At 51.1% G+C, this 21162-nt stretch overlaps 1 pseudogene; it reads left to right on the top strand.

Moving 5' to 3' along the window:
- Positions 1–3148: 3148 nt before the first annotated feature.
- Positions 3149–4292, top strand: LOC112646466 (eukaryotic translation initiation factor 4E type 2-like; annotated as a pseudogene).
- The last annotated feature ends 16870 nt before the right edge of the window (positions 4293–21162 follow it).

Here is a 21162-nt window from a genome sequence, read left to right as displayed (position 1 = left end):
ACACAGAACTGGCCAAGTTGTGAGGCACCAGGGTGGCTCAGCCAGTTAAGGGTCTGCCTTCAGCTCTGGTCATGATCTTGGGGTCCTAGGATCAAGCCCCATGTCAGCTCCTTGCTGAACAGGGAGTCTGCTTCTCCCTCTCCCTCTGTCCCTCCCACCCCCACTTGCGCACGCGCTCTCTCTCAAATAAATAAAATCTTTAAAGAAAGAAAAGAACCAGCCAAGTTGCTGCACAGCTGAGTGGAGGAGTCAATATGTGACTGGCCCCTGGTCTGGCAGGTGGACTCACAGTCCTGTCTGCCTTCTCTACCACTCCCTTCCCTTGTCCTTCATCCCCCAGCTTGGCCTTTGCTTTGAATGACACATGCTTAGTGCATTCAGGTAAACCAATCTCGTCAGATCCTAGGCAGAAGAAACAAGCAGCTCTGTCACCTCCCCTAAACAGGACTCCATACTCCTATTGATGTGGCCATAAAAAGACTCAATAGTGCTGCAATATTAGCATGTATACACTTTTCTACTCTGCTTTTTTCACTTAAAATATTGTCATAAGCAGTTTGTTATTTGAGTGTACAGTTATAATTTTTTGGTCTAGTCCTATGACACAAATGATGCTTCCAATACTCACTATGGTACATATGACGACAGATCATAAAAGTCCTTGTTTTATCTTTTTTAAGATTTATTTATTTATTTATCATGAGAGACACAGACTGAGAGAGAGAGGCAGAGACACAGGCAGAGGGAGAAGCAGGCTTCTCTCAGAAAGTCTGATGTGGGACTTGATCCTGGATTCCAGGATCACGACCTGAGCCAAAGGCAGGCGCCCAACCACTGAGACACCCCCCTCTTTTTTTTAAGAAAAAGTCCTTGTTTTAATGAGTTTCTGAATCTTTTCTGAGTCAAAGCATGTGAACACAGCTGTTACACATTGTGCCAGATTACTTTCCCAAGGAAAGTATCAATTTATCCATCACCAACAGTACATGTGAATGTCCTTTTCACTGTATCTTTGAGAGAATTCGGTGCCATCATTTTTAATTTTTTGGGTAGAAGTTGTAACTCTCTGATTTAATTAACATTTTATGCTGTCTCAAAAAGTGGAGTATTTTCATAAGTGCTTACCTATAGTCTCTGGATAGCAAGGCTGGGATGAGTACCACTCCATGGCAGCTCTTGTTCAGGGGTGTAGAGTACTTTGCTGCATGCTCAGGTGCCCCCAGAGTCTGGAGTGAGAACAGTAAAATATCACCACCTAGAGCAGGACTCTGAGGAGAGTCTCACTGTGTGACCTTGAGCAAGTTATATAACCTTTTGAGTTTCCATTGCCACATTTGTATCGTGTAGTAATAATAACACTTACCCTCTCCATTTTTTAGGAGAATGAGGTGAGATGGTCAATGTAAAGTGTTTGGCACAGTGCCAGGTTATAATAAAGGATCTGTAAGTCATAGCTGTTGGCTAGTCAATCATGACTGGACCCAGGCTTCAGGACAATCCAGGTAATGTTGTACAGGTTGAATTCAACTTGGTCTAATTCATATTTAGTCCAAGAGCTGGCTAAGATGTAAATCTGCTAGTAGTGTGTCTGTGGGCCTGTGTGTGATATGTGAATGTACACTACATATGGATACATTGTGACCTTTATAAAACTGCTCTTACATGCATACATATGTATACAAATGCATTTACCTCTTGTATTCCTGCAATTTTTGTTGTAAAATTGTAAAAAGCTCTCATGTATCTATGTATGTATGCTCTCATGTATCTATGTATGTATGGATTTGTCTGTACACATGAGTATTAATGAGAGTAGGCATATGCATGAAAATGTCCATATATGTGTGATTTCTTCCCAGAAGTGTGCCAGGTAAATGTTAGCAATCAGAAAGAGGTATGGTGATATCCAATATCAGACAAAGGCAGAATCAAAATAAATGACACAATGCTATTGACATTAAATGATACATTAAATGACAGAAAAATAATTCATATAACAGACATAAACCTTTATGCTCCTACCAACATAGCATTGAAATCTTGAATCAAATAATGAGAGAGAAAATACTGAGAGAAACACAGAAAAAATGGGCAAATACACAATTGTGAAAAGCTTCAAGCTGCAATTGGTGCTGATGCAGATGGGCCAGAGTTCTTTCAGGGGCCAGGGTGATCTTTCTCCTCTCTTCTAGGTGCCCTGCACACCACGGAACCTCCAGTGGTTACCAAATATGGGACCCTCCAAAAAAAATAGATGCATGTGGGGAAGACACCCATCAATGTCTTCTTAGGAGTCTCCTTCTTCATTCTTCCTGTGGGTTTTCATAGGTTCACTTCCCCAAAGCTCCCAGAGCTTTGGGAAGGAATCAGAAATGCCACTACCTATGCTCCTGCATAACAGCCAAAGGACTACACTCTGGAAGGTGGGCAGACCCTAAGGAGGGAAGTGGACCAATGACTGTCTCTGGGTCAGGGTTTGAACAATTCACTAAAAAGAGTGCACTATGTGGCCATAAGTGGGCCAAGGATCCATTCTGGGCCTCAGTTTCCAAACCCATATAATGAAGTAATTGGCCCAGATGGTGTTTAAGGCACTGATAATGCTGTTCTTGGCTCTCTCATAGGAGGAGGTGCTCACTGGTGTGCCCCAGGACCTTCTGGAGAACTGGGTTCTCCCAAAAGTGTGCGAGGAGCAGTTCATTTTTTCTTTCTTTCTTATATACACACACACCATCCTCAATGAACCCTGAGCTCTTGCTTCTCACTTGGGGCTTGAACCCAAGAACAAGCCCACATGGCATATCCAAGCCTTCCCTGCAGAAGGGGTTTCAAGATGTGGAGGTCACAGGCTCATATTCAATTTTAATGTTCCAGAATTTATTGCAACCTCTAGCAGGGCTCAAATACTGAGTTGCATGAGCATGTTGAGATAATGACTGCCCTTTGCTGCCCTGAGCTTGGGAAATTACCCAGGACAAATGTATTTATTTACTCAGACCATTGAGTAATCAAACCACTGTCCTGAATATTCAATGGCAATCATTAACAATCAGTTGATAAACATTTGGGTTAGAAAAATGTCTACCTGAGATGCCTGGGTGGTTCAGCGGTTGAGCGTCTGCCTTCAGCTCAGGGTATGATCCCGGAGTGCCGGGATCGAGTCCCAGATCGGGCTCCCTGCATGGAGCCTGCTTTTCTCTCTGCCTATGTCTCTGACTCTCTCTATGTGTCTCTCATGAATAAATAAATGATATCATTTTTTATATCATTTTTTAAAAAAGAAAAATGTCTACTATGAGAACCTGGGTGTCAGTTGATATTAAAAAAGTACAACCGGAGGCAGTGGCGACGGCGGCAGTGAGAGGATGAACAAGTTCGACTCATTGAAAGATGATGACAGTGGGGACCATGATCAGAATGAAGAAAACAGCACACAGAAAGATGGTGAGAAGGAAAAAACGGAACAAGACCAAAGTCAGGGCAGCAGTAAGAGGAAGGCTGTTGTCCCTGGGCCAGCAGAGCATCCCCTGTAGTACAACTCTACTTTCTGGTCTCCAGAAGAACCCCCGGTCATCCCACCAGCTCACACAGCTATGAACAAAATATCAAATAGATGGGCACCTTTGCCTCTATGGAGCAGTTCTGGAGGTTTTATAGCCACATGGTATGTCCCGGGGACCTGACAGGCCACAGTGACTTCCATCTCTTCAAAGAAGGAATTAAGCCCACGTGGGAGGATGATGCAAATAAAAATGGTGGCAAGGGGATTATTCCACTGCGGAAGGGCTTGGCATCCCATTGCTTGGAGAATATTATCCTGACCATGTTGGAGGAACAGTTCATGGTTGGGGAGGAGATCTGTGGGGCTGTGGTCTCTGTCCTGTTGCAGGAGGACATTATTTCAATATGGAATAAGACTGCCAGTGACCAAGCAACTACAGCCCACCTCTGGGATATGCTTCAGCGAGTGCTTCACCTACCTCCCAACACCATTATGGAGTACAAACCCCACACCGACAGCATCAAAATGCCAGGCAGGCTGGGCCCCCAAAGGCTCCTTTTTCAAAACTTCTGGAAGCCGAGGTTGAATGTGCCATGACCCTCTCCCTCTCTGGATGGCACCATCATTGAAGCTGGCATCATCGGAGTCTCTTGTTCTTTTGGCGTGCTACCTAGAAGATCCTTCTGTCCTGGACAAGAGGAATTGGAAGAGCATTTTATGTTTTAAGAACAGGTTGATATGCAGCAGCTACAGCAACAGCTGAGATCACTTAATAAATGGTGCTAAACTAAAAAAATTTTAAAAATTAAAAAGTATAACCCATGGGGCACATGGGTGGCTCAGTTGGTGGAGTGTCTAACTCTTGATTTCAGCTCAAGTCGAGACCTTGAGGTTGTGAGATCAAGTCCTGCATTGGGCTCCACTCTGAACTCTGTGCTAAGTGTGGAGCCTGCTTGAGATTCTCTCACTCCCTCTCCCTCTGTCCCTCCTCCATTATACACACTCACAGGTGCTCAATCTCTCTCTCTCTCTTTCTCGCTAAAAAAAGGGAGGGGGCATGCCTGAGTGGCTCAGTTGGTTGAGTGACCAACTCTTGGTTTCAGCTCAGGTCATGATCTCAGGATCATGAGACCAGGCACTGCCAAGGGCTCTGCACTTAGTGCAGAGTCTGCTTAAGATTCTCTCTTCCTGGGATCCCTGGGTGGCACAGCGGTTTGGTGCCTGCCTTTGGCCCAGGGCGCGATCCTGGAGACCCGGGATCGAATCCCACGTCGGGCTCTCGGTGCATGGGGCCTGCTTCTCCCTCTGCCTGTGTCTCTGCGCCTCTCTCTCTCTCTCTCTCTCTCTCTCTGTGACTATCATAAAAAAAAAAAAAAAGATTCTCTCTTCCTCTGCCTCTTGCCCCACTCACAGGCATGTGTTCTCTCTCTCTCTCTCTCTCTCTCTCTTTCTCTCAAATAAGTGAATAAATCTTGAAAAAAAAAAGTAATGTTAAAATAACAACTACCACCCTGAGTGTCTAAATGTTGAGAACAGAGTATCCACTGTTACAACATGAATGGTTGTTTCTAGAATGCTGGGGTGTAGTCATTAGAACAATGACCAGGACTGAGAGAAGCCCAGACATTCTGAACACTCTGTGATTGTTATTTGGAATCCCATGGATCAGGTGACAGAACATGGGATGGCCATTACCAGAGCCTCAAGGATCAGGGGTTTAGAGACTCGGGAGTCCATTGCATAGAAGTCTTGGTGTCAGTTGTTGGAACACTGGCCATGAGCTGTCAGCTAATAGCTGCTTGGAACACAGAGTGTCAGGTGTGAGAATCTGTGGATGGCTTAAGAGGGGAAGAAGACTAGTGACTAGTTTGGACAATGGATAGTTTGGGGCCAAAGCAACAAGGGGACAAGTGGAGAATGGAGCAGAATAGGCAGACAGGGTTTCCTGGAGCTAGTCAGATGTTCCTAGCCCCAACTATTGAGAAAAGACCCCCACAGGGCTGGGCCAGCAGGGAGAAAAGGTGATGTGGCCCAAGAGCCCAGCTCCACTAATGTCCACATGCATGCCAGGACTCAGATAAATCCTCATCCATCCCTGCCCCTGGGGAGCGCATGGCTGCTTGGGGGAAAAAAAAAATTGGAATCACTCCAACCCAGTGCTATAGTCAATATGGATAGAGCTTTGGGGAGCACAGCTGCGAAGTGCCCAGCAGAGGGGGCACCACTCGAGCCGAGTCTTAAACATGAGTAGGAGTTTGCCAGGCAGAGGAGAAAGCATTCCGCAGAGGGGACAGAAGCAAAGGGACTTAGAGGTGGAAGGCAAGGGTCCATGTGTATCTGGAGGAAAGGGTGGCCGGAAGACTAGATGGAGAGGGCCTGGGTCTGTGTGGGTGAATCTGCACCTCATCCTTAGCACAGGGGGGCCCAGGAAGTTTTTAAGGAGGGAAGTGCCATGCTCAGGGTTTTGTTTTCTATCAATCCTGTGTGGAGGATGTTAGAAGGGATGCAAAGAGGCTGGGGCAGTGTCGCGGCCAAAGGTAGCCATGGCCTTGGCAGGGCAGCAGCTCTGGGAGGAGGCGAAGGCATATTTCGGAGCTGTCTGGGAGGCAAAACAGAGACTGAGGACAGAGAGGGGGCATGAAAGACAGGGAGGTGCCCAGCACCAGGTTTCTGGCTTGGCAGTACCAACAGACGCCAACAGGAGCAGGAAACCTCTCCCCACGCAGGGGAGATCCCGGGGAGGCCACGTTGCCTCCCGCCCCTGTACCCCAACGCTGGTGGAAGCCACTTGGGCACAGAGAGACACACGCACACACGCGCACACACACGCTACCTAAATTGTGCATTTGGTTCTATTCCCTCAACTGCGGAACGTGGGTTGCAACCCTCTCGCCTCTCTGGCCACCACATCGGGCCCAAACCCCTGTCTCTCAGGAGGCCTGAGGCCGGCCGCCTTCCTGGAGCGCCACGCCGCTGAGCTCCAGCGCGAGTCTGCACCTGACAGTCACGCGCCCCCCGCCCCACCGTCCGGCTCCCGGGGGCCTTCCGCGCCGCCCGGCTTCCCTCCGCTTCCACGTACCACGCCTCCGACTGGCCGCCAGCGAGAAAGTGGTGCTGGGGCTTCCGCAGCCCAGGCCCGGCCTCCTGGGCTTCCGGGGGGCGGGGGGGGTCCACCGCCGGACTTGGGGACCAGAGGAAGGAAGGGGGAGGCGGGAGAGGGGGCTGTGGGCGTGGCGCGGGGGCGCGGCGGGGCCTAATTTCAACCAGGAGGGGCGGACGCTCCAAACTGCCCCAAGGGAGAGGGACCTAGGTCCCGGGAAAGGGGTGCGATCCCAAGACCAGGGGTCTCGGGGACCCGCGGGAAGAGGCGGGGCCAGGGAGAACCGGGCAGGAGCCCTGAGCAGCCAGACGCTCCCGATTATAAGCCCCGCGCACCCAGCACCCGCCACAGCCAGGCCCGCGCGAACTGGGCGGCTCAGCGCCGGGTACCCAGGCTGTGTGACCCTGTTTGGCCTCTCTTCGGGGACCCTGTGTATCTCGGGTCTAGAGGGGGCAGTGCCCGGGGAGACCTCGCACAGACTCACGAGTTCATCCTCCACTGCACAAAAGCATGTGCAGAGGAGCATGTACGGAAACATGCAGGCCCACAGACCCGTGCTCACCCCTGCCAAGGGTACCATCCGTCCAGGGGTGGCACTGAAGAGAAAACCAAGCCAGTCCCAGAGAGAGGACAATGCTGAGAGTAAGGATGCTCAGCCTATCCGTAGTGGGCCAGAAAGATCACCCAGCACCTCCTACCTTCCTATCTCCCCCCAAAACTCCATCCCCTGAACAAAGTGCATCATCTGCCCTGTGGTCAAGGCTGGGGCCACAGACCAAGGCTGGAGCCACAGACCAGGCCTTGGAGACTGGGGGTCAACCTCTAACCTGGAGTGTACCTGGAGTGTGGGCATAAAGTCAGGTACCTGCTGAGGGACACGTTTGGGAGGTGAGCTGGGACCATGTCACATAGGCCTTCACCTGCCACAGTAATATATTATACTGAACCGCTTGAACACTTTCTGTGTGCCAGACACTCTACTAAGCACTTTATGTGTGTTCATTCATTTAATTCCCTCAACAATCCAGAAAGAGAGGTATCCTCTTTCTACAGTTCTACAAAAAAAAAAAAAAAAAAAAAAAAAAAAAAGATCTCTCCCTCCATTCTGCAGATGAAGAAATTGAGGACAGAAAAGTTAAACAGCTCTATTCAAAATACACTGGAGAGCAGGGGAGGATTTGAAGCAGAGAAGCGACACAGCCAGATGTGCATTTAGAGAGATGGCTCCGTGTGTTGGAACGAGTTAGAAAGAAATAGAAGCAGAGGCCTGGAGGCCAACCAGGAGGCGAGGTGGGGTATATCCCTGAGATGATGAGGACTGGCTCTGAAACAGAGGCAGGAAGGATGAATGGTAGGTAGCTGCAGAGGGATGCAGGAGGCCAGGTAGACAGGACTGGGGCACCTGGGTAGAAGGGTGTGTGTGGGGGGGTGATAGGAAAGGGCCCTGGGGCTGGGTGGATAGTATGGGGTGAGGGATGCCACCCAGATGGGAAGCAATTGGAACATATTTGGGGCACATGAAGGCTGAGGTGCCCAAGAGACAAGATGAAGAGTCCCAGTGATAGTGGCTCCCCCAACTTCGGCAGCAGAGAAAGCTACAAGTTGTGAATACAGGTAACAAGGACTGTGGGAACCATAGGGTCCCCCACTTCTAGCCCAGCAGCAGAGAGAGACCCTTTCCTACACTAGCAGAACCCCTCCCACAACCCCAGATCCCCTCTAGAACCACTGGGGCCCACTATGTGGACTGGGATATGGGGACCCAGAGGCACGAAGGCACTGGTTCTAGGTCTAGGATTCCAACCCAGGACTCTTGATTCCTTCCCAGCTGCCTGCACTCTTTGGGCCCCTTCACACCGCCAAGCCCTGGCCAGATAATCATTCAAAACTGTCTAAGTGACTTCTACTTAAACCTCTCATGGGTGCCACACTCTCCACCCCTGCTAGATGATGTCACCCCTAGCCTGGGACCTCTTCTATAGGGCCATTTCCCAGAGTGGCACTTTGGTACCCAGAGCCTTCCTCACTCCCCGCCCAATGAAGGTGGCCAAGGTGGGTGTCTCCTCTGCCCCAGGGATCAGCAAGGAGGGGCAGGATGGGGGCACCCTGAACACCTCTTCTCCACAGATGGTTGGCCACCTGGCAGGCTGTAACTGCAACAGCACACAGATTCTGGTAGGCTGCCTGAGAGCATGATCAGGGGCTGAGGTGATGTGTGTGTCTAAGAAGATGGTAAGTAAAACTTCCTTCTAGCTCCTTCACCTGGCCACCTGCAAGCCACCCACCTGACCTGATCCCCAGCTGCCCCAGGGACCATGTATCAGGAGCACAACATTTAGCAAAGATTTTCAAGAGGTGAGGGAGTGAGGAATGTGGACATCTGAGGCTGAGCACCCCAAGTCTGAGTAGCCTAGTCTTCTCTAGCACCTGCCCTCCAAGGGGTAGCTGAACCCCAGATTTTCCCAAGGGACCTATGGCTAAAGAAGCCGCTGGATGTGGACCTGCTGAGCTGGGCACCCTAGGCTGCAGGGATCCTAGGAGAATATGTGGAGGATTGACTGGAAATGCCCCTCGTCTTGTAGATAGTGTGGTTCATGAGCCCTGTGGTGAATAATGTGGTGCTCCCAGAGGACCCTCTGGTGCTCCTGAATTGGGGGCAAGTTGTACCTGTGCCCAGTCTTCTGGGTGTCAACAACCTGGAGTTCAGTTGGCTCTTACCTTTTGTAAGTGAATAGGAGGGGTGCCCACCAGAGTGGGGGTAACAGAGGATTCTTCTTGGGTAGTGCTGGGCATCAGATCAGATCCCATTGGCTCTTCTAGGGATGTCCAAGTCTTGGGTACTGCCTACAGTCCCTGAACAGTAAGAGCTGGCCAGAAACAATGGGAGGAAGAGAAGTATGGCCTTTTGGAGGTTTGGGGACCCCAAATCTTCAGATCGTAGTTTGGATGGGTCATCGTATCCATTGTTTACCCTCCAGGCAGCTGCACATTCTGTGGTGCTCCCTTGCTCCTGGTCATGCTAGATGCCCCAGCTCAGGAGACATCGTCCCAGCCCCAGTTCAGCTCTGCCTTGGGTGGTAGTGATGGACAGGTTGGGAACAGGAAGGCGGGAAATAGTCATGGGCCCTTCCTAGGTTGTGTGCTCTGAGAACTCACCGTTTAGATGATGAGAGCCTTGGAGCCTGATGTAGCTCTGGCTGGAATCCCTCCTGATATTTGGGCCTGATTCACACCTGAGTCCATATCTTGTGGGCAGATCAAGAAGCTCCCAGGAAACCAGCATATAATGAGAAAAGGAGCCGTCACCAAGCTGCTCTGAAGCACCAGCACCCTGTTGGTGAGGGGCCATGCTGTTAGGGGTGCTGCATAGTTACAAAGGGGTAAGAATCAGCAAAGGAGACCTTCCCAGAAGCTCCCCTCTTTCCCTCCTCCCCCAGACCCAAAACTCCAGAGGTACTGAGCCTGAGTCCAAGTTGCTGGTGTGCCTGTTTCTGCCCCAGGCCTTAGGGAGGGTATGAATTCCCCACTCAGAACATCACCAACGAGCAGTTTCCAGTGGTGTTGAGGAGTACCTGGGTGATATTGATGACCATGACTGGAAGATGTTAAGAAACCATATGGTGTCTCTCTGCCTGTGTCTCTGCCTCTCTTTCTCTTTCTGTGTCTCTCATGAATAAATAAATAAAATCTTTAAAAAAATAAAAATAAAAATTTAGCAGTTAAATCTACATATTCAAAGAAAAAAAAAAAAGAAACCATATGGTGGACCTAGGTGGGGATGCTACCTTGGTGTACTTCACCCTGCAGGCTGCCCACCACCACAGTGGTTTGTGGAGTCCTCCAGAGTGGCCACACTCTATCCGCTAGTGCTGCTTACCAACTGCTCATCCACCTTCTCTGCACCTCTGTGCTGGCGTAGGATTCCAAGATGCCATAGTAAAGGCAGTGTGCTGTCAAGTAAGAGAAAAGTGGAAGAGGAGGGCAGGGCAGAGTCCAGCCCAGAGGAGACAGGCTGGGGTGGTCAGGGAAGACTTCCTAGTTGAGAGAACAAACTGAGGGCCACTGTGGAGATCCTGCCCAGGATAAATGGGGCTTGAGGGGCACCTGGGTGACTCAGTGGTTGAGTGTCTGCCTTTGGTTCAGGCTGTGATCCCGGGGTCCTGGGATCGGGTTCCGCACCAGGCTCTCCTCAGGGAGCCTGCTTCTCCCTCTGCCTATATCTCTGCTTCTCTCTGTGTGTCTCTCATGAATAAATAAATGCAATCTTTGAAAATAAAAAATGAAAGAAAATAAACGGGGTTTGAAGAACATGTGGGTGAGAGGTCAAAGGTGGGCCTGGAGAGCATAGACACCAAAGAACCCAAAATGCCCAAGAGAGGAAAGGTTCAGAGAAGAGGAAGGCTTCTGTGGTCCTTGCCACAATCCTGTGAATTAAGTTTTAGCATCCCTGGTCTGCAGATGAGGAACTGCAGCTCAGAAAGGCGGAGTGAGTGACTGGCCTCAGGTCATGTGACTGGTGAGTAGTGCAGAGAGGACTCCAATCTGCTGCCTAGATTCTGAAGCTCAAGGGCTTTTTCCGCTTGATGCAGATGGGTGGGATGTGTGGGGGAGATGAAAAGCCCAGCCCAAGACTTTTCCTGCAGCTCTCCTCAGTTTCCCTATTCCTGGATGCTGGCTTCCCTGCCTACCTATATGAGTTTGAGCACCGCACTCCCAGTGGTGCAATCATCAGGCCCTGCACTGATGGAGCAGCCTATCAGGATGAGATCCACTTCGTCTTCAGGAGTCCCTTCTCCAAAGGTGCTCAAACCCCACCCCACCCCCAGGTGTCTAGTCTCCCCACCTTTGTGTCCAGACTCACATCTCCATTGTCTGACTCTAAGGAGCTAAGCAGTTCCTAGGATAGTCCCCAAAATGAAAGCCTTCCAGCATGGAAGGAGCAAGGTGGGACGCTAGCACCCCATGTTCGATACCAAATGTCACATCCTTTTTTTTAAAAAAAGATTTATTTATTTATTAATGACAGACACACAGAGAGAGGCAGAGACACAGGCAGAGGGAGAAGCAGGCTCCCTGCAGGGAACCTGATGCGGGACTCCATCCTGGGACCCCAGGATCACGCTCTGAGCAGAAGGCAGACGCTCAACCACTGAGCTACCCAGGTACCCCCCAAATGTCACATCCTATTCTGACCCCAGGCCATTCCTTAGTTGAGAAGGCGCTGAGCCTCCAGGTGACATACTGGGTTGACTTTGCCCGTACCGGGTGAGTCTGGTCCCCCAATATATCTGGGTAGTCCTCTTGCCTAGTGCTGGACCTACTGGCTAGCTGTTTCACGTATCTGTCCCTGCATGTCCCAGAGGAGATGCATGATTAGCCTCTTCTCCCTCACCTTTCCCCAGTCATCAGGTCCTAGATGTCCCTATGATGTGTCCCTCTCTGTCCCATGACCACACTCTTCATTCACTCTGGCAATCATAATACTCTGTTTTCTGCCCAACCCTACAGTGGGAGCTGGAATTCAAGACTGTACTGGAGGGAGCAGAAGGTACTATGAGAGCACAGAGGAGGCATCCAACTGGCCTGGATGGGCAGGAGCGGCTTCCTGGCAGAGGTGACATCTGGGTTGAGCTTTGGCTAGCCTTGTGACTAGTTTCCCACCTCCACTAGTCTCTCTCCTTTCTATCCATCCCCTCTATGGCACTCAAGGAATCTTTCTGAAATATCTGACCAAGTCGCTCACCTGCTTAAAACTCTTCATGACTTTCCTCATGACTTCCCTCTGCCCCCAGGCTAAAGTCCCAGGTCCTTAGCCTCTTGGCATGAAAATCTTGTCATCCTTCAGTGGTTGAGCATCTGCCTTCACCTCATGTAGTGATCCTGGGGTCCTGGGATCGAGTCCCACATTGGGCTCCCACAGGGTGCCTGCTTTTCCCTCTGCTGGTGTCTCTGCCTCTCTCTGTGTGTCTGTCATGAATAAATACATAAAATCTTTTTTTAAAAAAGAAAGAAAATCTTGTCATCTTCTCTTCACATCCATCCTCTTTACACACCCCATATTTCTCTGCAAATTTACATTGTGCTTCCTCCAAAAGCCCTGGTCTTTCGTACCTCGAACCCTTTGCACATACTGCTCCCTCTATTTAAAAGGTAGTCACCACCACACTACTATTTTTTCTTAAAAGTCTAAATATCATCTCTGTAAAGACTTCTTGGTCTCCAACTTCCAAAGGGAAGGTGAACCAAGGAAAGGTAAGAGAAGGAGGCAGGGTGAAGATGAGCATAAACAATCCTTTCTTCCTCTGGGCAGAAACCCCAACGGTGGGGAGCTGTGCTACTGGCCACACTACAAGGAGAAGTTCCCTGCAGATGGATTTCACCATGAGGGTGGGTGTGAAGCTCAAGGAAGAGCTTTTGGCCTTTTGGATGAAACTGCACCAGCATTAAGGACCTGAGAAGCAGAGGCATTTTTGAGGGTGGTTATGCAGGGAGGGAGCTTGAGGGATTATCCCACCACCTAAGCCTTGGAGAGATTGGCCATGGACACATCTGAGACAAATGTGCTGGCTTCCCCAAGTAGGACCTGCAGAGGCTTCCTCCTATCTCCAGGTCATAGCTAGAGCTTTAGCCTGTTGTTTGGGGCCCTGCACTACCCTCTTTAGCCTGACATCGCATGATGCCTCCATCTCACTGATTCCATTGGGTTAGACCCGGTCCTTTTACTGCTATGCTGTGTCCAGCTACCCAGCTTCAGGGAAAACCCTACTCTTCTTTCTCCAAATCCTCCCACTCTTCGAGGTCTACTTGAAGCTGCTTCTTTTGGACAATCCACCCAGACTGCTCCTGCCCCTATCATTGCACCTAGCTTGTCATTTACCAACCATCCTGCTCAACCTTGTGCGGTTCACATCACATTGGCCTGAGGCCTTGGGCAGGTTATTTGTTACATGGAGTGAAGCTTTGATAGCTTAGGATCTTCTCACCCTCCCATACTCACTTCTCCCCACACCCCCAGGCCTCTCCAAAGCCTGGACACAGGGATGGTCCTCCATAAACATGTTGACTTGACCTGAATTTCTCCATCTGTAAAATGGTTGAGTGAAGCAGATGGCATCTTGATTTGAGCCCTCAGAGGAAGCCCTCATCTTGATTTGAGCCCTGCTCCTTATTGGGCTAAGCCTACTTTGCTATACTCAGTGAAAGGGGGGGGGGCCTGTGGCTTTTTGCCTGGGTTGCAAAACACCTGGGTTTTTTTTTTCTTCATTGTCTCAAGTGTGCCCCTCAAGGACATCCACACTCCATGCTCCTACAACCCGACCTGGCACAGCCCAGCTGGTACCACAGAGGTTTTTTTGGTTTGGTTTAGTTTTTTGTTGGTTCTCTTTTTTTCCATAGTAAAATATACATAACATAAAATTTACCATTTTAGCTATATTTAAATGTTCAGTTCAGTGGCATTAAGTACATTCATGTTGTTATGTAACCATTGCCGCCACCCCTCTCCAGAACTTTTTCATCATCCCAGACTGAAACTTTATATCCATTAAACAGTAACTCCCTATTTCCTCTCATCCCCAAACCCTGGTGCCCACTATTCTACTTTCTATCCTGTGAATTTGACTATCCCATGTACCTCATAGAAGCGGAATCATACAATATTTGTCCTTTTGTTTCTGGCTTATTTTGCTTAGCATAGTGTCTTCAGAATGCATCCATGTTGTAGCATGTTTCAGAATTTCATATCTTCAGGCACCTAGCTCCTCAGCGGTTGAGCGTCTGCCTTTGGTTCAGGTCGTGATCCTGGAGTCCCAGGATCAAGTCCCACATCGGGCTCTTCGTGGGGAGCCTGCTTATCCCTCTGCCTGTGTCTCTGCCTCTCTCTGTGTCTCTCATGAATAAATAAATAAAATCTTTTTTTTATTTATCTTTTAAAAAAATATTTTATTTATTCATGAGAGAGAGAGAGCAGGCTCCATGAAGAAGCCCGATGTGGGACTCGGCCCCCGGACTCAGGGATCACGCAGATGCTCTACCGCTCTACCGCTAAGCCACCCAGGTGTCTCTAAATAAAATCTTTTTTAAAAAAAGAATTTCATACCTTCTTAAGACTGAATAATATCCCATCGTACGTATGTATCATATCTTGTTTATCCATTTATCTGTTGATGGACCTTTGGCTCTTGTGAATAATGCTGCTATGAACAATAGTGTAGCGTCCCACAGGTTTTATGCTCCAAACTATGATGTTGCTTAGTCTCTATTACTAGGGGTTCCGACTCTTTGAGACAACTATAAGCTGCAGAGACCTGGTAGGGGGGAATCCAATCCTCCGTGCCTGAGCATCTAGCCCCAAAAGCAAAGGGATGGTTGGAAGAGGGGGACAAAGCCCCCTTTCAAGCAATTGTTTATCTTTACAACAACCCTGTCATGGATTTTATTATTCCTATTTTACAGATATGGAAACTGAGATACAAGACATAAAACGCCTTGCTCAAGGTCATGAGCTAGTAGTGGCAGAGTGGGAATTTGATTCAGGCCTGTCTGACTCACCCTGCCACCTCCATCCAGACCTGAAGCAATCCCTGAGGGAGGATGGCCCTCAGAGGAGGGGTAGCAGCTCTACTCTCAGGGCAGGACAGGCAGCAGCAGAACATCCCTGCTCACCTCTAACCAGGGGACAGTCAACCGAATAGCTCTTCAATGGGACCCTGAGTGAGTCCCATTGCCCAGGGGTCCTGGGCAACCTGTGCAGAACTCAACAGGACTAGCTGGGCTTGATTTACCTCAGGGCCTTATGGGATACTGTGACCTCCTGGAGGTCCAAAGGTCTGACTGCAGGTTGGTCCAGGCCTGCTTCTGAGGGTCCCCCAGTTCCCTCCTCAGGCTCTCTCATATGTCTGGGGAAGGAACCTTCTCCAAAGAGCCACCTGCCCTGTGGATGTTATCTCCGAAATCGCAGGGAGTACAGCTGAGGAGGAGCTGGGGTTCAGACAGGGCCTAGCCAAGCTGCAGCAGATGCCAGGCTCATAAAGGACGCCCAGGGGTACCCTAGGACCTTCTCCCAGAACCGGAGCCCAGAGGAACTCCAGTGGGCAGTCAGGGTGGTGGGCTGGCCCCCGCCTCCCAGGCCCACCCTGCCGTCTCAGGAAGGCGCCCCTCTTCTTGTCCGCTCCGCTGGGTGAGGGAGGCAGGAGGCTACCTGTGTCCACCTCGGCTTCCTGGCTGCCCCCCAGTCTCTGGCCCCCCCAGTTGTTCCTCAAGTCCTTGCCAGGCCCCGCCCCGCAGGGAGCGGCTCGCAGCTCTCGTGAAGGCCCAGCCGCCCCCCCAGGGCATCCCCCGGGCGCGGAGCCGGCAGCGGGGGAGCAGCCCCTCCCCCCCCCCCCCCCCCCCCCCGCTGCGGGAGCGGCGCCCCTGCTCGCCTCCGACGCCCCGACCAAGCGGCAATTCCCCGCTCGGGCCGCGGAGGGCGGCCGACTAGTGCGGGCGACGCGGGGCCCCCGGCCGCAGCCCCCAGCGCCCCGCCCCGCCCCGCCCCGCCCCCGCCCGCAGACCGCGCCCCGGGCCGCGCCTCCGCCTCCCGCCTCCCGCCTCCCGCCGGCCGCAGTGACGGATCCGGTCGCCTGGCGCGGGCCGGGCCCGGGGGACGCGAGGGCGCCGGGGTGGAACTAGCCGCCGCCGCGAGGGGGTCCCCGGGAGGGCTCCGCGCCCCCGACGGCCCGAGCCCCGGCGCCGGCCAGGGCGGAGCGGCCCCAGGCTCAGGCCGCCGACCGGGGCTCCCGCGGGGCTGCTCTGCCCAAGGCCCCCCCGGCTCTCCGGCTTCGGGCTCCCGCGCCCCCCCGGAGGCGCCCCCGAGCGGTTCCCTCCCTGCTGGCGGCGGTGGAAGCGAGAGCCGCCTGGCGCCCCCCGGCAGGGAGGTGGGCGGGAGTTGGGGGGCGGCGCGGGACCGCAGGCGCTCACCACGGATGAATGAAGCTTGCACTTCCCCCCTGGGTCCCGGCCGTGACTGGCCACCTGTGGGCTCTGGGACACATCCAGAGCCAGGGATCCATCCTGCCTGCCAGGAGCCCACAGGCTGCCAAGGGAGATGCTCCAGGGGCCTGGTGGGGATCCCAAGCTGGTGGAAGGCCTGAGGTCCAGGGAGGCACCAGGTGAAGGAAAGAAGGAAGGCCTGGAAGAAGAGCAATGGGGTCAGGTGCCAGCACTTCAAGGCTACACCTTCCCCAACTGACCCCTTTCCAGCCCAAGCTGGACACACTGGAACCCTGTTGTGAGGGACAAGGTAAGCCTATGCCAGAGACACAATAGATGAGGCCGAAGTTCCTAGAAAGGAAGAAGGGGGGCAGGGTGGTAAGGAATAGGGTTCACAAATGGGGTTGGCCAAAGAGATCTGCCACACGGTCTTCTGTTTCCAGCATCAGGGCCACAAGGAGCTGCGTTAGAGGTGCTCAGGCTCCTGACCAGTGCTGGCTGCAGTGGCATGGGGTTCAGAGTGGCCTTTTCTTTGTGCCCTCTGCCCCCAGCCCTCTCAGGTCCCACATCAGTAAGAAGGAGCTGGCCACCTGCTGTGTGCCCTGAAGGGGCACTTACCTCCTTCGAGGGAGAGGACATCTACTTTCCTAAAAGAGTCAAATTCATTAACTGTGTGGGGAGAGAAAGTGCCCATGTGAAATTGGCACCTATGGGGACTGAATGAGAAATTGGCACCTACGAGGACTGAATGAGGAAAGGATGCAGTGACAAAGACACAACCCCAGAGGCAAGAAACAGAAGCAAATGGACAGAGAGCCAGGGCAGCGCTAAGGCTGTTCTGGCTAGAAAAGAGAACTCCCTGGTTACTCAGATGGTGGCAGTGGTCAGGGATTTTTTCTCATCCTGGTTGCCCGGCCACTGAGATCTTGGAAGGGGGGGAGGGTGTGATAGAAAGGTTCAGCTGGAAAGGCTGTGGGAGCACAGTGGAGATGCTGCCCTAACTGGGGTAAGGTGGCAAGTCAGCAAAGTCTTCTGAAGGAGCATCTGTAAGGACCAGTAGGAAAGAGTGGAGGGTATAGAGGCAGAGCAGGAGGGAAGCTATGGCAACCAGCTGGCACAGCAGGAGCAAAGGCCTGGAGATAAGAATTAACCTGTTCCTTCCCAGCGGTTCTGTGTCGGTGTGTCCCACTCAGGAAGGCTAAGAGGGGAAACAGGGCCCAGAGCTGGGGCACCGACTGGGCCCGTAAGTCTGGGAGGGAGCATGGACTCTATCTTGAGGCACTGGGAAGCCTTGAGAGGGAAATGTCCTGGTCACACTTACCTTCCAGAAGAATCTTTGAGATTACAGAGTACAGAGGAACTGCAGGAGGAAAGAATAGAATTGGGGAAACCAGGGAAGGGCAATGCAGAACTAAACAATGAGTCCCTCATGGAAGACAGCAAGCACATTTTAAAGCAGATGGACAGGACTTGGTGACAGATGAGGGAAGGGGAGATAGAAGTTTAGAGACTCCTACATGTCCTGTTGTTCCAAGGAGCTCTGGACCAAAGCAGGAGGTCAGCTCTGACCCCTCCTCCTCCCCTACCCACTGAATGGCCCTTGGGACACCCTGGCTGAGAGCTCTCCCACTCACCCCAGCCTGGGAACTCATCACCCCTTCCCAGGGCCTGTGGAAACTCAGCCCCTACCCACTGTATCCAGGGGAGAGCCCCAAAGGGGGGTACTGTCCAAGTTGGGGACATCGGCAGGGTCCAGCATTGCTGAGTAAGTCCCTTCTCTCCCCCCTCTCCTCCATGGAAAGCTAATCAGGACAGGACTCTAACTTCCTACTTACTGACTCTCTAAAATCACAATGATAATTCCATGGCTGCAAGAATTTGGCTTTGGGCCTATTGGTCTATGGGGCAAATGGGAAGGGGAGAAACACTCATTTGAAGACTGAAAGAACTCAAGATCAGATGGTCTCACAGAGCAGAGTTCAGCATGCCTCTTTTAGGATGAATTTGGAAACTGAACATTCCTGTCTGGGCCTGTTCTTCTGTATGTGTCCTCAGGCAAGCCACTTGCCTCTCTGGGCCTGGTTCTCCTCATCTGTGCATCTGGAAACCATCCCAGCAGGACACTACTCCAGCCCCAGGCCCCTCCAGCTGTGGGCCAGAACTCATCTACTCCCAGCTGTTTTACCCACAGGTGCTGGTGGAAGAGCATGCTAGTGACCTCACGCCACTGCATGATCATTATGGATCTACTGTAGCCTGAAGGTGGAGGAAAAGCCTTTCAGGAAATTAGCATCAGTGGCAGAAAAATTCATCAAAAAACTGGTGGAGGCGCCTGTGGCTGATTTATGTCTCTTAACTAAGGAGCAGGTTCTTCTGGCCTGGAGAAATGACTGTAGACCCCACATCCTTCCAGAGACTCCTGACCCAAGACTCTAAAACTCTGGCTCTGTTGCTGGGGCCCACTCAGCACCTGCCAGGAGCACCACCATCAGTTTGCTACTCCCAAAACATGGAATTCTGCTGTGCTAGGAAGGCCACGGACAGGACAAGGATCTTGAGTTTTAATACAAATGTTCCCTCTCCCATGTGACCTCAGACATTCAGTTGGCCTCTCTGATCCGTCCTGCCAGGAGAAATCCTGACTATCTAGCTTCTAGGGAACCAGTACATCTACAATACATACTCAGCACATCTGGCAAAAGAATAGTTTTTTCAAAGAGAGATGATGCAAACATACCCAAACGTCCCTTGGCAGTGGGCGTCTAATGTGAGCAGCGGGGAAACAGCCAGAACACATTGTCCCGGTAGCACAGGTGACCCTCCCACAGTGCCCAGGTAGGGCAGACAGAAGAGCTATTGCAGCATGCACCTCCAGGGGGCACCACTTACCTGGTTTACAATGTGAATGAGAGCGGGACTGGAACCTGAGCTCCAGCCCTGCCTCCTCTGACTACATACCCTTACACTACACATGCCTCTGATTGGTGATTGTTTGGTCACCACCTAACCAAAGCATCCACATTGGGCAGTGTTTGCAGCCCAATGGACTCCCCAGCCAATCCTCGGCAGCTTCAGTTCCCAGAGCTGGTCCAGTCATTTGATGCTAAAAGAAGCAAGATCCTTTAAAAGAGCTAAGGACGCAGCAGCCTCCAGAGCCTCAGGGAATCCCTTCCAGGGCCATGCCCCGCTCCTGTCATCGCCCTTCCCCTGGCTCAGCTACAAAAGGAGCCAAGCCACGAGCAGCTACCCTCTGCTATAGGAGACCATGTGCTCCTTTTCAGGCCCCTTATCAGCTAATTTTATGGTATTTTAACTAGACCTTGTATGAACTCAAATTGTTTTCCAGGGCTTGCCTTGACTGCCAACATTTATAGTTGGATTTATATCAAAGTGTACAGTTGTAAAAATCCTAGAATTCCAGAGCCTGAAGGGAACTTTAAGACTGTCATAGCCACCATTATTTGAGAGCTTGTTACTTTGTCCCAGGCACTAACCCAGGTACCATCTGGTGTTTTTGCTTGCCCAATACGTCTATTCCTTTTCCTGTGATATTACCCTCTTGACAGCAATTAAATGTCCACAGTTCAGGGATGAGCAGGTAACCCAAACTATTAAAGCCTATTAAAGTCAATGCAAGATTTTTGTGGGGATATCAGGAAAGAGCAGTCCTCACCATTGGAGGGTAAATCAGCATGTGAATAAAACTAAAACAGAAAAACAGAACCAAGAGACCAAGAGAGACAGAGACACAGACAGACAGATTTCTGGTACCAGTGCTTGAAGATCTGAATCCGGCCATGACTGAAGTCATTTATACAACCGAAGTTTTCAGTTAAATGAGCTAATACATTCCCTTTTTTTGTGTAAGCCAACTTTTAAAAAGATTGATTGATTGATTGATTGATTGAGGGAGGGAAGGTAGGGGAGAGGGAGAGAAAAATCCAAGCAGACTCCCCGCTAAGTGCAGAGCCTGACATGGGGCTCAGTCCCACAACCTGGTTTTGAAATCATAACCTGATCCAAAAACCAGGGTCAGATGCTTAACTTACTGTACCACCCAGGAGCCCCTTTGTAAGCCAACTTTAATTGGGTTTCTGTCATTTGAAATCAAAACAGTCCTGACAAATACAAGTAGATGTCTTTGTCCTCAATTTATAGATTAAAAAACCAAGTAACCAGCTAGCTCTGGGATCTTTTTTTTTTTTTTAAGGTTTTATTTATTTATTCATGAGCGACACAGAGAGGCAGAGACACAAGCAGGCTCCATGCACGGAGCCGGACATGGGACTGGATCCCCCGTCTCCGGGATCATGCCCTGGCCCGAAGGTGGCGCTAAACCACTGAGCCACCCGGGGTGCTCACGGGATCTTATGCAAGTCACAAAAGCTCTCTGACGTAAGGTTACTCTAACAAAGAATAAAGAGACCGAATTTCTTCAGCTTCAGGACAACTTTGCTCTTCTGGGATCTCTCTCTGGCCATATGCCCTTAAGTGAGACAGTCAGTTGTTCTGAGACCCAATTTTCTGAGCTGCAAATAGGACAATAATTCCTTTCCGCTTTACCTTGAAGGAGTTTGGGGAAGTCCAATGA

Source organism: Canis lupus, chromosome 5 (assembly GCF_003254725.2).
Source record: "Canis lupus dingo isolate Sandy chromosome 5, ASM325472v2, whole genome shotgun sequence".
In the NCBI taxonomy this organism is placed as follows: domain Eukaryota; kingdom Metazoa; phylum Chordata; class Mammalia; order Carnivora; family Canidae; genus Canis; species Canis lupus.
This window is presented reverse-complemented; position numbering and strand designations above follow the sequence as displayed.